Source organism: Puntigrus tetrazona, chromosome 24, assembly GCF_018831695.1.
Source record: "Puntigrus tetrazona isolate hp1 chromosome 24, ASM1883169v1, whole genome shotgun sequence".
Classification (NCBI taxonomy): domain Eukaryota; kingdom Metazoa; phylum Chordata; class Actinopteri; order Cypriniformes; family Cyprinidae; genus Puntigrus; species Puntigrus tetrazona.
In genome coordinates, this window is record NC_056722.1 from 14,049,653 (window position 1) to 14,063,340 (window position 13,688).

Below are 13,688 nucleotides of genomic sequence, written 5' to 3' on the forward strand. Positions count from 1 at the left end.
CATGATTTGTTTTATGACTCATAGTTGACGTAGTTGTGAATTTTTGTACCTTTTATTCAAAATATTAAGTAACAGGTCTTTTTTTCCTCGGATCCGCGCAGGCAGGTGGTGTGCATAAACTTCACCCTCACAAGAGCGCCACACCGGAATGTTTTCAAAGTAAAACTATAAAATTAAGAATAGAGAATTGTTTTCAAAATAAACAAGGGAGTGTGGAATTTGATAATATCCAGCGTGAGTGGTAAAATAAACCAAATCGACAAAAGTCGATTATCATATGCGATATCACTGCACGTGCGCGGCCATGATACGGAAGTAAACGTTCCTGATCATTGTGCCGAATGACAGTAAAGTTTCAATTTTTTTTCCCGCCGGTCTTAGTACCTAGAACACTCTCAGAAATAAGGGTGTGAGAGCTGTCGCTGAGGCGGTACCTTTTCAAAAGATACATATATGTACCTGAAAGGTCCATTTTGGTCCCTTTACAGGTACACATTCGTCCATACATATTTTAACCTCATAGGTACAAAAGTGTACCTTTTAAAAACAAGGTGACAGTTTTCGTATCTGTATTTCTGATAGTGAAGAGTCAAGTTTCAAATGGGAAAAATATAGAAACTCTTTGAAACTACTTGGATTCAATGATTTATGCTAAGCTATGCTAAATGCGCTATCGCCAGACCAGGAGCTCGGCTTACTAACTTACATTAACTTATTAACTGGGAATTGGAGAATGGGGTTATTTAAAAAAAAAAAAAAAAAAAAAAAAAGTCGTGTTCCTTTAATTTGCCTATAAATAGTACGCCAAATGGACTTAGCGTGTAAATACTACATGCGATGGGTAGGATTAGGGTTGTGTGTGTGTGCGTGTGCGTGTGCGTGTGTGTGTGTGCGCGCGTGTCACCATTAGACCACGGTTTAATCATCACGTTACATTCAGACAATAGTTTTTACAAGTTTCTGAGTTAATTGAATTGAATATACAAACACATTTACAAGCATTTCAAGAACAGAAATCTAAACAGTGAATAAAGCTAAATTCTTCATTCATTTAGATATCTTTGAGTGTTTTTACAGAATTTACAGATTTTGGATATTTCTCAGTATTTAAGTCAGGAAAAGCTATCAACGGACAGAAAAAAAACATTTTTAGGATGTTTTTTTTTATTCAAACCAGTATATATATGAGCCAACATCTATGTTAAAATCTTAAAAATATAAAGAGGAATTGGAGGGGGGCTTACTTTTGCTTGTACTTTCTTATCATGCGTGTAAATCACAGTGAAACCCTCGTGACAGCTAAAAACTCATGAGCACACTTTTGTTGTAAAATGATACATTATGATTCATTATGTTTCATCTATATTAGATTGTGAGATTTTGCGAGAATAATGTATGATATACCGTAACCAAATCCATTTTTAAGACACAAAGACAAATGAATACGAGAGGTTCAGTGACCATTTTGTGTTGTGTATTTCAAAAGGTCCATACGATCACATTTCTCTAATAACTCCCAAAAGTCACAGTCCATTTTCTTATTCAAAGTACTATTTTAATGCTTAAAAAACGAATCCAGTTCACGATAAAGTGATTTGTTTGTTGTATCCTGTGGCAAAGGCATAATGGTCTTCACTGAATGTGGTTTCAATGCGCTTACCGTACTTGCCTAATGATCTCTTAGAATTGTGATGTTTTCCTGAGGGTATGAAAATTGGGCAATTAGCTTCACCCTCAAAACTCAATAACCACCTAATAGAGGTAAAGACAAAATGTTGACCTCTTAAGAACGGATTTGCTTGCTGCTAATGGTTTACTCTGACTTGATTTATAGACTGTGTATTTTGCAGCATATTACAAGAAATGCGATAAAGTGCCTCGACTATTTTGCTTCGTTTTAAAGGTGGTTCAAGCACATCATGAGCGATCAGAGAAAAAGGACCCCATCCAGCACTAGTTAAAATATCTCTAAAACATTTTATAAAATGAATTCACATTTTATTTATTTGGTTCTAGCAATTTATAAATGTAATGAAATTTTTTCTGGCATTTAAATCTTTTAAATATAAATAATTTATTTGGTGTCAGACACAGAAACGAGGAACAGGTGGATCCACTGGTGCTAAACATCAGGTCATTTCAACGGTGACATACACTTACAACAGGGCTATTTGATTTGTTTAATTTGAAGGCCATATTATCAAATTGAAATTTTGATGGGGGGCCAAGAGGGTTGGCGGCCCTATCTCCTTCTGAGGAGCCCATAAAATTTGAAATTAAATTTAAATGCACATTCAGCAGTAAAGTTAAGCTATATTATCAACACCAGTATCTATAAACGGTTAACATTAGTGCTGTGAATTGATCAAAATAAGTTCACGCATTTACACATTTCATCTGTAATAAATTGGAATTGTAAATATATTAATATATGGTTAAAATTTCAACCTGAACCTCCAAAATAATGCAGAAACAGTGTTAAGATGGTATCATTTAAATGTGTTATTATTAACAATGGCCAGTATTTTAACGTTATTTTAACAATTTTAACGCTAATCATTGTTACAATACGATCGTTGTTGTTGCTGCCTCTCCTTTTCTTCTCCTCTCGGCTGTGAAACAAAGGCCCAGGCAAGTTTTGCCACCTTTAGGACAAAGTAATTAATGCCAAATAACGCACGATCTGTGGTTGCTCTTCCCTCGGGCTGGATGAAGATTTTAACCCCCGATTTTGACCTGCGCACCCCAGTTAATTGTCAGTACTCCCAACACCACCACATAAATGTGTTTTTTAATGACTGTCAGGATTTAACACAGAGTAACAGCTCGCTACCAGTTACAAAAACACTGTAACAGTGTATCATAACTCTAGTTTCATTTTTTATAAATGAAATTATCCATTGACTATGTTCCGGCCCGCCATCTAGCGGCGAAAAGTTTTTCAACGCCGTAATGACTAATGCCTGACATTAATCGCCAGTGATCAATAATTCTCAAGTGAATCTGACCTTACTTACAATTCCTTATTATTTTTATCTCTCAAATGACTTGATTTAGTCTTTATTCTAATTGTTTTAATAACTGAAAAAATAAATGAATGAACGAATGAATGGATACTTCTGTCTCTTCAGACCCAAAACGAAACTTCTTTTAAAACAAATCCATGATCTTATGGAAACCTGAATCTGCCGATAAAGAGAAAAGAGAACGTCCATTTACAGTACGTTTTTATTTTAATGTATATTGTTTTACTAAACCATGTTGTTAAAGGCATAGTTAACCCAACATTTCCATGATAAATACTTATCATAATACTATCATCAAATATACCATAAATGATTTCTGTTCAACAGTTCATGTTCACCATTATTTAATAATAAATGTGCATTTTCAAATATATTTTACATTACAAGCGTTTGAACGTTTAATAACAGCATCGGTGTTTGCTCCTTTCAGAAATGGACAACAGAAGGCAGGAAGCTGAAAGCAGGTGTAAGGAAGTACAGGGAGAGCAAGTGGACAAGGGTCAGACATCAGAAGAAGACTACAGACGACTGTTAGCTCTGCTGAAAGGATCATTGGTCCTCCCTGAACCACCCTCCAAGAACTGTATTCATCCAAAATGATGAGAAAAAGAGCTCAGAATATCACTCTGGATGCCTCACATTCAAGCCACGTCTTTTTTGAACTTTCGGTGCTGCAGAGCAAAGACCAGGCACTGGAACAGTTTCTGGTAACACTGTCTAGGAAGCCTGTATTTATAATACATTATAAGGGTATTCTTAAGGCATTATAATGAATGAAATAATGCACTATACATAACTTTATAATATGTTGTATCATCTAATGAATATCCATAAGAACAGTGTTATAATATTTACCTATTTGTGGTTAAAGCTTTTAAAAATATAATTTACATATATAAAATAATAATTTATATAAATTACAATGGATTATATTTACTTAGAACTTACAAGTCTCATATCTTGCCATTTTACTTATGTTACTTAAACCTGACAAATATCATTGTATAAGTAATAATAACAATACATTTTATTATACAACAAATCAGACCAGATCATTACAGTATTATTAGTGTGTCGGCTAAATATATGCTAACTCTTTATTTTGAGGGTTTCTCAACAGACATACTGAGTATAGGATACTAGTTTAGTCTACTTTAATACTCTTAGGTCTATATAATACCGTTGCTTTTTTCAGCTGAAAGTATTAGTTCGCTCACATTAGCCTCATATTAACCTCAAACAACACTCAGCACCTAATCACTCACAAGTACTGTGGAGATTTTGAAATAAATAATGTCAAGATATGATATAATCCATTATAAATTAAGCAGATTAAATATGTTGTTCATTGTGAGTTATAAATAATTATACTCTTAAAAGTTATAATCACAAATGCGTACATTTCATAATGCATTATGCAGCCGTTATAATGCCTTATGAATACCCTTACAATGTAGTATAAATACACGCTTCATAGAAAGTGTTACCCAGTTTATTTCCCCAAGCAATCTACTGTCAAACCTAAGGACAGAATCCTGAACAAAGAAATAGGAGTATTGAACTGCTGGCAGCTTCTGCTTTTAGTATTAAATCAGTTTTAGAAGTTTTCAATATTAAAGCTGTTTATTTTTTCCGGTTAAGTTACATAACACATGTATACACGCAAGTGTTTCAGAGTTCAGTTAATAATTATATTGTTGTGCATGTAATGTCACTGAATAAGTTTGGAATTCAGGAGAGATGTTTTGTAAATGAAAAGTAAAACCTATTTAGCAGAAGTATTACTGCTGAAAAAAAAAATTAAGCTTACTGTTTGTTTGTTAGAAATGTAAGACCCAAATTTGTCAAGTAGGGGATGCAAGTGAGGCGAATGTAGCTATTTTTGCTTTTAAACCGGTTCCAAAGGATCTTTCAAAAGGAAAATAAAAAGTATGAAACAATAAAACTGTAAAAACTAAAGTGCTTTTATTAAATGTATGTGAAAGTTTTTTGTTGCTGATGTGTGGATTTTAACAAACTTAAAACAAGATTCCAGTATCATTATATCAAGAGAGTACTTTCATGTCTATTTTTAGCACACACTTTCAAGGAGGAAAAACCTTTAAAGTACATTTTAAATCATTTTTAATAAGTGTAGGCTACTTCAAATCTGTATCACATACATTTACAAACTGTACTTAAAGATAGTTCTAAACTAAATAATAAAAGATACTAAATATTTAAAGAGTACTTTTATGTCTAAGTTTCTTAACACACTTAAAGGCTTACTCTTCCCCAAATTGAACATTTTGTCATTAATCACTTGTGAGGCTTGTGTTTGCCACTGTCAGATGCAGTAAAGTGTGTAATGCAGTCATTTTTTGTAACGAAAGAAAATAAATAATGAATAATGCCACCGTAGCACCATAACATATGCAGTTCTATGTTAGACTCAAGGGAAAGATGTGATAATGACAACATTTTTATTTTAGGGGGGTGGGGGTAACATTTAAGTACACTTTTTACATCATTTTAAATCATTCTTTTAATAATCTTGTCATTTGAGTACATTCAGTTTTTGTTTTTTGATATTATGTAAAATTGCAATCTCATTGTTACAAACATGCAATTACAAGTATATTTAAATACATATACAAGTTTCAAAAGTTACATTAATTTTACTTTACCACAAATGCTCATTACATTCACAGGCTATTATAAAAAACTAATCTAAAATCCTACCCAGGCGGGTCAAAACCAAAACATTCTTAAGTTCATCTAATTGCATTAAATATCAATTCAAACTACATTTTCATGTAACTTCAATTAAGTGTCTGAACACTTACATTTAGTTCACACTTGGACTAAACAAAGCCTCCAGGCAAATCATTTAATCGACTGATGGTGAAAAACTGAATGAACAGCAGCCATCAAGTCTTAGACATAGAATAAGGACATAAGATAATAATAAACAGGACAGTGGTGGGTTGAATTAGTGTAAATAGACTTTTAGGTATTTATTTATATTTTCAGAAATTGTGCACTCCAAATAATATTAAATCAAACTGCAACTGGGTTATTTTGATTAAGCAATAACTTTAATACAGGTAACTTTAAAAAAGTAAAAAATGTATGTTTTTTTACATATGAAAAATTTTGTTTTATACCAAAGCAGATAGCAGCCATTTTGTGAAAAAAACCCAGATCATTCCACATTTTGTGTTTTAGAGTAAAATAAAACAACAAAAAACTATGTAATCTGCTTTTGCAAGATTCCATGAAAATGCTTGAGCTTTTGTTTCTTTTTACGCCTTGAAGAAGATATCATAGGTTCAAGATATCAAGTTCGTTGAAATTGTCCATCTACAATCACTTTTAGTCAGCTTTGACTATAGCAGAAGATTAGTAAAGAAACATACATTAATCTCATCATGCATGCATATTTAGAATATCTAAATAGCCATTTAACCATGAAAAAGCACAAACACTTATATACGCACATAAAGCTGCCGCACATCAGTGTGCTAAATTAAGCTCTTTCATAGTCTTACTTCACCAAAATGCTCAAATAATACACAGAAAATTTATATAGAGCAATATATAGATCAAATATATACATAAAACACAAAAAAACATGAAAGCCATCCACCGCTTTAGAAAGAATTGCTTATAGAACTTGCATGTTAAAAAATGCATATTAAACAATATGCACTGACACTTAAAATATATATTTTTATGAAGGGAATTACCTTTATTTTGTCTTCTAATTTGATGTAATTCATATTCAGCAGACATAACAACATTATATTTTTGTTGAACAAGCAGTACATATTTTATTCTGAAATCTGGTCTTGTACACTAAAACACAAAATGTAATGTAATGTGTGAAATAAAGAAAACAATGACCAAAATCATGACGTTAAAAAGAATAAAAACGGAATTACATTGTCCATATAGCACAATACACACAGGCACAGCTTCAGAGTCAGTCAAGCGGAACATTCGGAATTCTACAGATTCTTGTATGCAAATCAATTATGACATCACAGACATCACATGACAGACATCACATGACACTACAGCGTTCTATATAAAACTGGCACGCTCAAATCAGCCTCACAGTATCTATCAGCAAAGACAGATCAAAGACCAATTTGTGGTGTACCAGTATCTTACCAGTTCCAGTAGACCACTTTGCATAATATTAGACCTCTGCTCTAATTCTGATTATTCAATGGATTCTTTCAGTTCAAGTGCTGCTCATCAGATTAAGATGAGACAAATTTATGAAAGAAAGATTAAGAAATATTTCAGATCAGAAAGCCCAGAGAGATTTGATCACCGGTCTGATTCTTTGAAAGATCCTCTCTGCTCAAATTTCCCCCCGAACGCAGCTTGTCAGATTGAGATGAGAGAATCTGTTGCAAGAAAGAGAGGAGAATTCTAGCAGTTCAAGCGAAGAAGAACTGCCTGAACCATCTCATATGGTCATAGTCATACCTGTAGAGTCCACAACAGTTCCTCAATTAGACAACCAGTCTGATTCTTTGATAGATTCTCTCTGCTATGCCTTTTCTCGTATGTATATAACTACTCCTCTATCAGCATGGGAGGAAATGCATATGAAAATCAGAGAAGAAAAACTGATTGGACCATCCCATGTGGTCAGTCCTGGAGAGTCCAGAACTTCTCCTGAACAAAGCACAGGTAATTCCAGATTTCATCCATATGCACGTTGTCCAATTAACATGAGACGAGCTGTTAAAAGAAAAAAGGAGAAATCAGGCAAATCAGGAATCCAAGAGAGAGAAAGAAGATTAGACCACCGGTTTGATTCTTCAAAAGATCCTCTAACCTATACCTTTTCTCCAACAGCAGCATGTGAGGAGACACATATGGAGATCTCCAGTAAAGATGTAGAACTCCCTGAACCATCTCATATGGTCACAGTAATACCTGCAGAGTCCACAACAGTTCCTGAAATAGACAACCAGTCTGATTCCTTGATAGATTCTCTCTGCTATGCCTTTTCTCGTATGTATATAACTACTCCACTATCAGCATGGGAGGAAATGCATATGAAAATCAGAGAAGAAAAACTGATTGGACCATCCCATGTGGTCAGTCCTGGAGAGTCCAGAACTTCTCCTGAACAAAGCACAGGTAATTCCAGATTTCATCCATATGCACGTTGTCCAATTAACATGAGACGAGCTGTTAAAAGAAAAAAGGAGAAATCAGGCAAATCAGGAATCCCAGAGAGAGAAAGAAGATTAGACCACCGGTTTGATTCTTCAAAAGATCCTCTAACCTATACCTTTTCTCCAACAGCAGCATGTGAGGAGACACATATGGAGAGCTCCAGTAAAGATGTAGAACTCCCTGGACCATCCCATATGGTCAGTCCTGGAGAGTCCAGAACTTCTCCTGAACAAAGCACGGGTAATTCCAAATTTCAACCATATGCATGTTGTCCAATTAACATGAGACAAGCTGTTAAAAGAAAAAAGAAGAAATCAGGCAAATCAGGAATCGCAGATAGAGAAAGGAGAAGATTAGACCACTGGTTTGATTCTTCAAAAGATCCTCTGACCCATGCCCTTTCTTCACTAGCAGTATGTGAGAAGACGCATATGGAGATCTCCAGAGAAGATGTAGACCTGCCTGGACCATCACATGTGGTCAGCTATAATATTGTCAATCCTGGAAACTTCATATATGAAAATGTCTGTTCAATGGAGACTGTCAGCTCAGGCAGCTCTTCTCCACCGTCACCATCTCCACCAGCAGCATGTGAGGTGACAACTGTGCATGTAGAACTGCAGGGACCATCCAATGTGGTCACTCCGGTGAATCCAGAACTGCCCCTGACCGAAGCTTAGGCAGTTCCAGATTTGACCAACTTGCACGTCTTCCAATTGGCAAAAGACGAGCTGTTAAAAGAAAGAAGGAGAAATCACGCAAATCAATAAGTCCAGAGAGAAAAAGGAGAAGATTAGACCATATGTCTGATTCTTCAAAAGATCCTCAGACCCATGCCCTTTCTTCTCTAGCAGTATGTGAGAAGACGCATATGGAGATCTGCAGAGAATATGTAGACCTGCCTGGACCATCACATATGTTCAGCTATAATATTGTCAATCCCGGAAACTTCATATATGAAAATGTCTGTTCAATGGAGACTGTAAGCTCAGACAGCTCGTCTCCACCATCACCGTCTCCACCAGCAGCATGTGAGGTGACAACTGTGCATGCAGAACTGCCTGGACAATCCCATATGATCATCCCAGGAGAGTCCAGAACTTCCAGAAGTTCCAGACTACACCCATATGCACATCATCCAATTAACAAAAGACGAGCTGTTAAAAGAAATGAGAAATCAGGCAAATCAAAAATCTCAGAGAGAAAAAGGAGAAAATTAGACCACTGGTCTGACTCTTCAAATGATTCTCAGACCCACACCTCTTTTCCAACAGCAGCATGTGAGGACACGCATTTGGGGATCTCCAGTGAAGATGTAGAATGGACTGGAACACCAAAGATGGTCTCTCCTGGAGAGTCCAGAACTGCTTCTGACCGAAGCTCAGGCAGTTCCGGATTTTACCCACTTGCACGTCTTCCAATTAGCAAAAGACAAGCTGTTAAAAAAAAGAAGAAGAAATCAGGCAAATCAAGAACGTCAGAGAGAAAAGGAAGATTAGACCATCTGTCTGATTCTTCTATAGATCCTATGACTCATGCCCTTTCTTCACAAGCAGTATGTGAGGAGACTCATATGGAGATCTCCAGTGAAGATGTAGAACTCCTTGGACCATTCCATATGGTCACTCCTGCAGAGTCCAAAACTTCTCCTGAACGAAGCACAGATAATTCCAGATTTCATCCATATGCACGTCATCCTATTAACAAAAGACGAGCTGTTAAAAGAAATGAGAAATCAGGCAAATCAAAAATCTCAGAGAGAGAAAGGAGAAGATTAGACCACTGGTCTGACTCTTCAAATGATTCTCAGACCCACGCCTCTTCTCCAACAGCATCATGTGAGGAAACGCATTTGGGGATCTCCAGTAAAGATGTAGAACTGACTGGAACACCAAACGTGGTCACTCCTGGAGAGTCGAGAACTGCTTCTGACCGAAGCTCAGGCAGTTCCAGATTTGACCCACTTGCACGTCTTCCAATTAGCAAAAGACAAGCTGTTAAAAGAAAGAAGGAGAAATCAGGCAAATCAAGAATGTCAGAGAGAAAAAGGAGAATATTAGACCATCTGTCTGATTCTTCTATAGATCCTCTGACCCATGCCCTTTCTTCACCAGCAGTATGTGAGGAGACTCATATGGAGATCTCCAGTGAAGATGTAGAACTCCCTGGACCATTCCATATGGTCAGTCCTGCAGAGTCCAAAACTTCTCCTGAACGAAGCACAGATAACTCCAGATTTCATCCATATGTACGTTGTACAATTAACAAAAGACGAGCTGTTAAAAGAAATGAGAAATCAGGCAAATCAGGAATCCCAGAGAGAGAAAGGAGAAGATTAGACCACTGGTCCGACTTTTCAAATGATCCTCAGACCCACGCCTCTTCTCCAACAGCAGCATGTCAGGAGACGCATTTGGGGATCTCCAGTGAAGATGTACAACTGACTGGACCACCAAATATGGTCACTCCTGGAGAGTCCAGAACTGCTTCTGACCGAAACTCAGGCAGTTCCAGATTTGACCCACTTGCACGTCTTCCAATTAGCAAAAGACAAGCTGTTAAAAGAAAGAAGGAGAAATCAGGCAAATCAAGAACGTCGGAGAGAAAAAGGAGAAAATTAGACCATCTGTCTGATTCTTCTATAGATCCTCTGACCCATGCCCTTTCTTCACCAGCAGTATGTGAGGAGACTCATATGGAGATCTTGAGAGAAGATGTAGACCTGCCTGTACCATCACATATGGTCAGCTATAACATTGTCAATCCTGGAAACTTCATATATGAAAATGATTGTTCAATGGAGACTGTCAGCTCAGACAGCTCGTCTCCACCATCACCGTCTCCACCAGCACCATGTGAGGTGACAACTGTGCATGTAGAACTGCCTGGAAGATCCCATATGATCATCCCAGGAGAGTCCAGAACTTCTCCTGACAGAAGCTCAGGCAGTTCCAGACTACACCCATATGCACGTCATCCAATTAACAAAAGACGAGCTGTTAAAAGAAATGAGAAATCAGGCAAATCAAAAATCTCAGAGAGAGAAAGGAGAAGATTAGACCACTGGTCTGACTCTTCAAATGATTCTCAGACCCACGCCTCTTCTCAAACAGCAGCATGTCAGGAGACGCATTTGGGGATCTCCAGTGAAGATGTAGAACTGACTGGAACACCAAATATGGTCACTCCTGGAGAGTCCAGAACTGCTTCTGACCGAAGCTCAGGCAGCTCACGCAGCTCTTCTCCACCATCACCGTCTCCACCAGCAGCATGTGAGGTGACAACTGTGCATATGGAACTGCCTAGACCATCCGATGTGGTCACTCCCGGTGAATCCAGAACTGCTCCTGACCGAAGCTCAGGAAGTTTCAGATTTGACCAACTTGCACGTCTTCCAATTAGCAAAAGACGAGCTGTTAAAAGAAAAAAGGAGAAATCAGGCAAATCAACAAGTCCAGAGAGAAAAAGGAGAAGATTAGACCATCTGTCTGATTCTTCTATAGATCCTCTGACCTATGCCCTTTCTTCACTAGCAGTATGTGAGGAGACGCATTTGGAGATCTCCAGAGAAGATGTAGAATGTCAGAGAAAAAAAGATCAGACCACCTGTCTAATTCTTCGATAGATCATCTGACCTACGCCTTTTCTCCACCAGCACCATGTCAGGTGACTCTTGTGACCCATGTGTACGTCGTCCAATTAACAAAAGACGAGCTGTTAAAATAGGCAAATCGCAAGACTGCTCGTATCGTATCATGTCTTAAAAATTAAAACTATTATTATGTCTCTAAAGCAGAAAAGAAAAAAAAACTAAATTGCAAACAGTAAAAAAAAAAAAAAAAAAAAATCAAATTATCCCTAATACAATTCTATTTCCTCACACAAACTGCTCGTATCATATCTTGATAAATAAAACTATTATTACTCTTTAAACCAGAAAAAAAAAAAAAATGCAAACGGTAAAAAAATAAAAAAAATCGTCCATCCTAATACTGTTCTTTTTCCTCACACAAACTGCTCATATCGTATCATGTCTTAAAAATTAAAACTATTATTATGTCTCTAAAGCAGAAAAGAAAAAAAAACTAAATTGCAAACAGTAAAAAAAAAAAAAAAAAAAAAAAATCGCTTATCCCTAATACAATTCTATTTCCTCACACAAACTGCTCGTATCATATCTTGATAAATAAAACTATTATTACGTCTTTAAACCAAAAAAAAAAAAAAAATGCAAACGGTAAAAAAAAAAAAAAAAAAAAATCGTCCATCCCTAATACTGTTCTTTTTCCTCACACAAACTGCTCAGATCGTATCATGTCTTAAAAATTAAAACTATTATTATGTCTCTAAAGCAGAAAAGAAAAAACTAAATTGCAAACAGTAAAAAAAAAAAAAAAAAAAAAAAAAAAAAAAAAAAATCGCTTATCCCTAATACAATTCTATTTCCTCACACAAACTGCTCGTATCATATCTTGATAAATAAAACTATTATTACGTCTTTAAACCAGAAAAAAAAAAAAAAAAAATGCAAACGGTAAAAAAAAAAAAAAAAAAAAACGTCAACCCCTAATACTGTTCTTTTTCCTCACACAAACTGCTCGTATCGTATCATGTCTTAAAAATTAAAACTATTATGTCTCTAAAGCAGAAGAGAAGAAAAACTAAATTGCAAACAGTAAAAAAAAAAAAAAAAAAAAAAATCACTTATCCCTAATACAATTCTATTTCCTCACACAAACTGCTCGTATCATATCTTGATAAATAAAACTATTATTACGTCTTTAAACCAGAAAAAAAAAAAATTGCAAACGGTAAAAAAAAAAAAAAAAAAAAAATCGTCCATCCCTAATACTGTTCTTTTTCCTCACACAAACTGCTCGTATTGTATCATGTCTTAAAAATTAAAACTATCATTATGTCTCTAAAGCAGAAAGGAAAAACTGTTCTTTTTCCTCGCACAAACTGCTCGTATCATGTCTTGACAAATAAAACTTTAAATAAAACTTATGTCTTTAAACCAGAAAAAAAAATTGCAAACAGTAAAAAAAAAATAAAAAAATCGCTGATCCCCAATAAATACTGTTCTTTTTCCTCACACAAACTGCTTGTATCGTATCATGTCTTGATAAATAAATTATTATGTCTCTAAACCAGAAAAAAAAAAATGCAAACAGTAAAAAAAATAAATAAATCACCCATCCCTAATAAATACTGTTCTTTTTCCTCACACAAACTGCTCGTATCGTATCATGTTTTAAAAATTAAAACTGTTATTATGTATTTAAAGCAGAAAAGGAAAAAAAAAAACTAAATTGCAAACAGTAAAAAAAAAAAATCTGAAGTGTAGGTACAGGTTTATAGTATTGTTGAATAAAAAACAAAAAATGTAAATGATGCATATTCTTCATTGTATAATTTCATTTGTATAATTGTATAATAAGGTTTATTAAGCTGCAGTTAGTTTACATGAGATCATGGTAT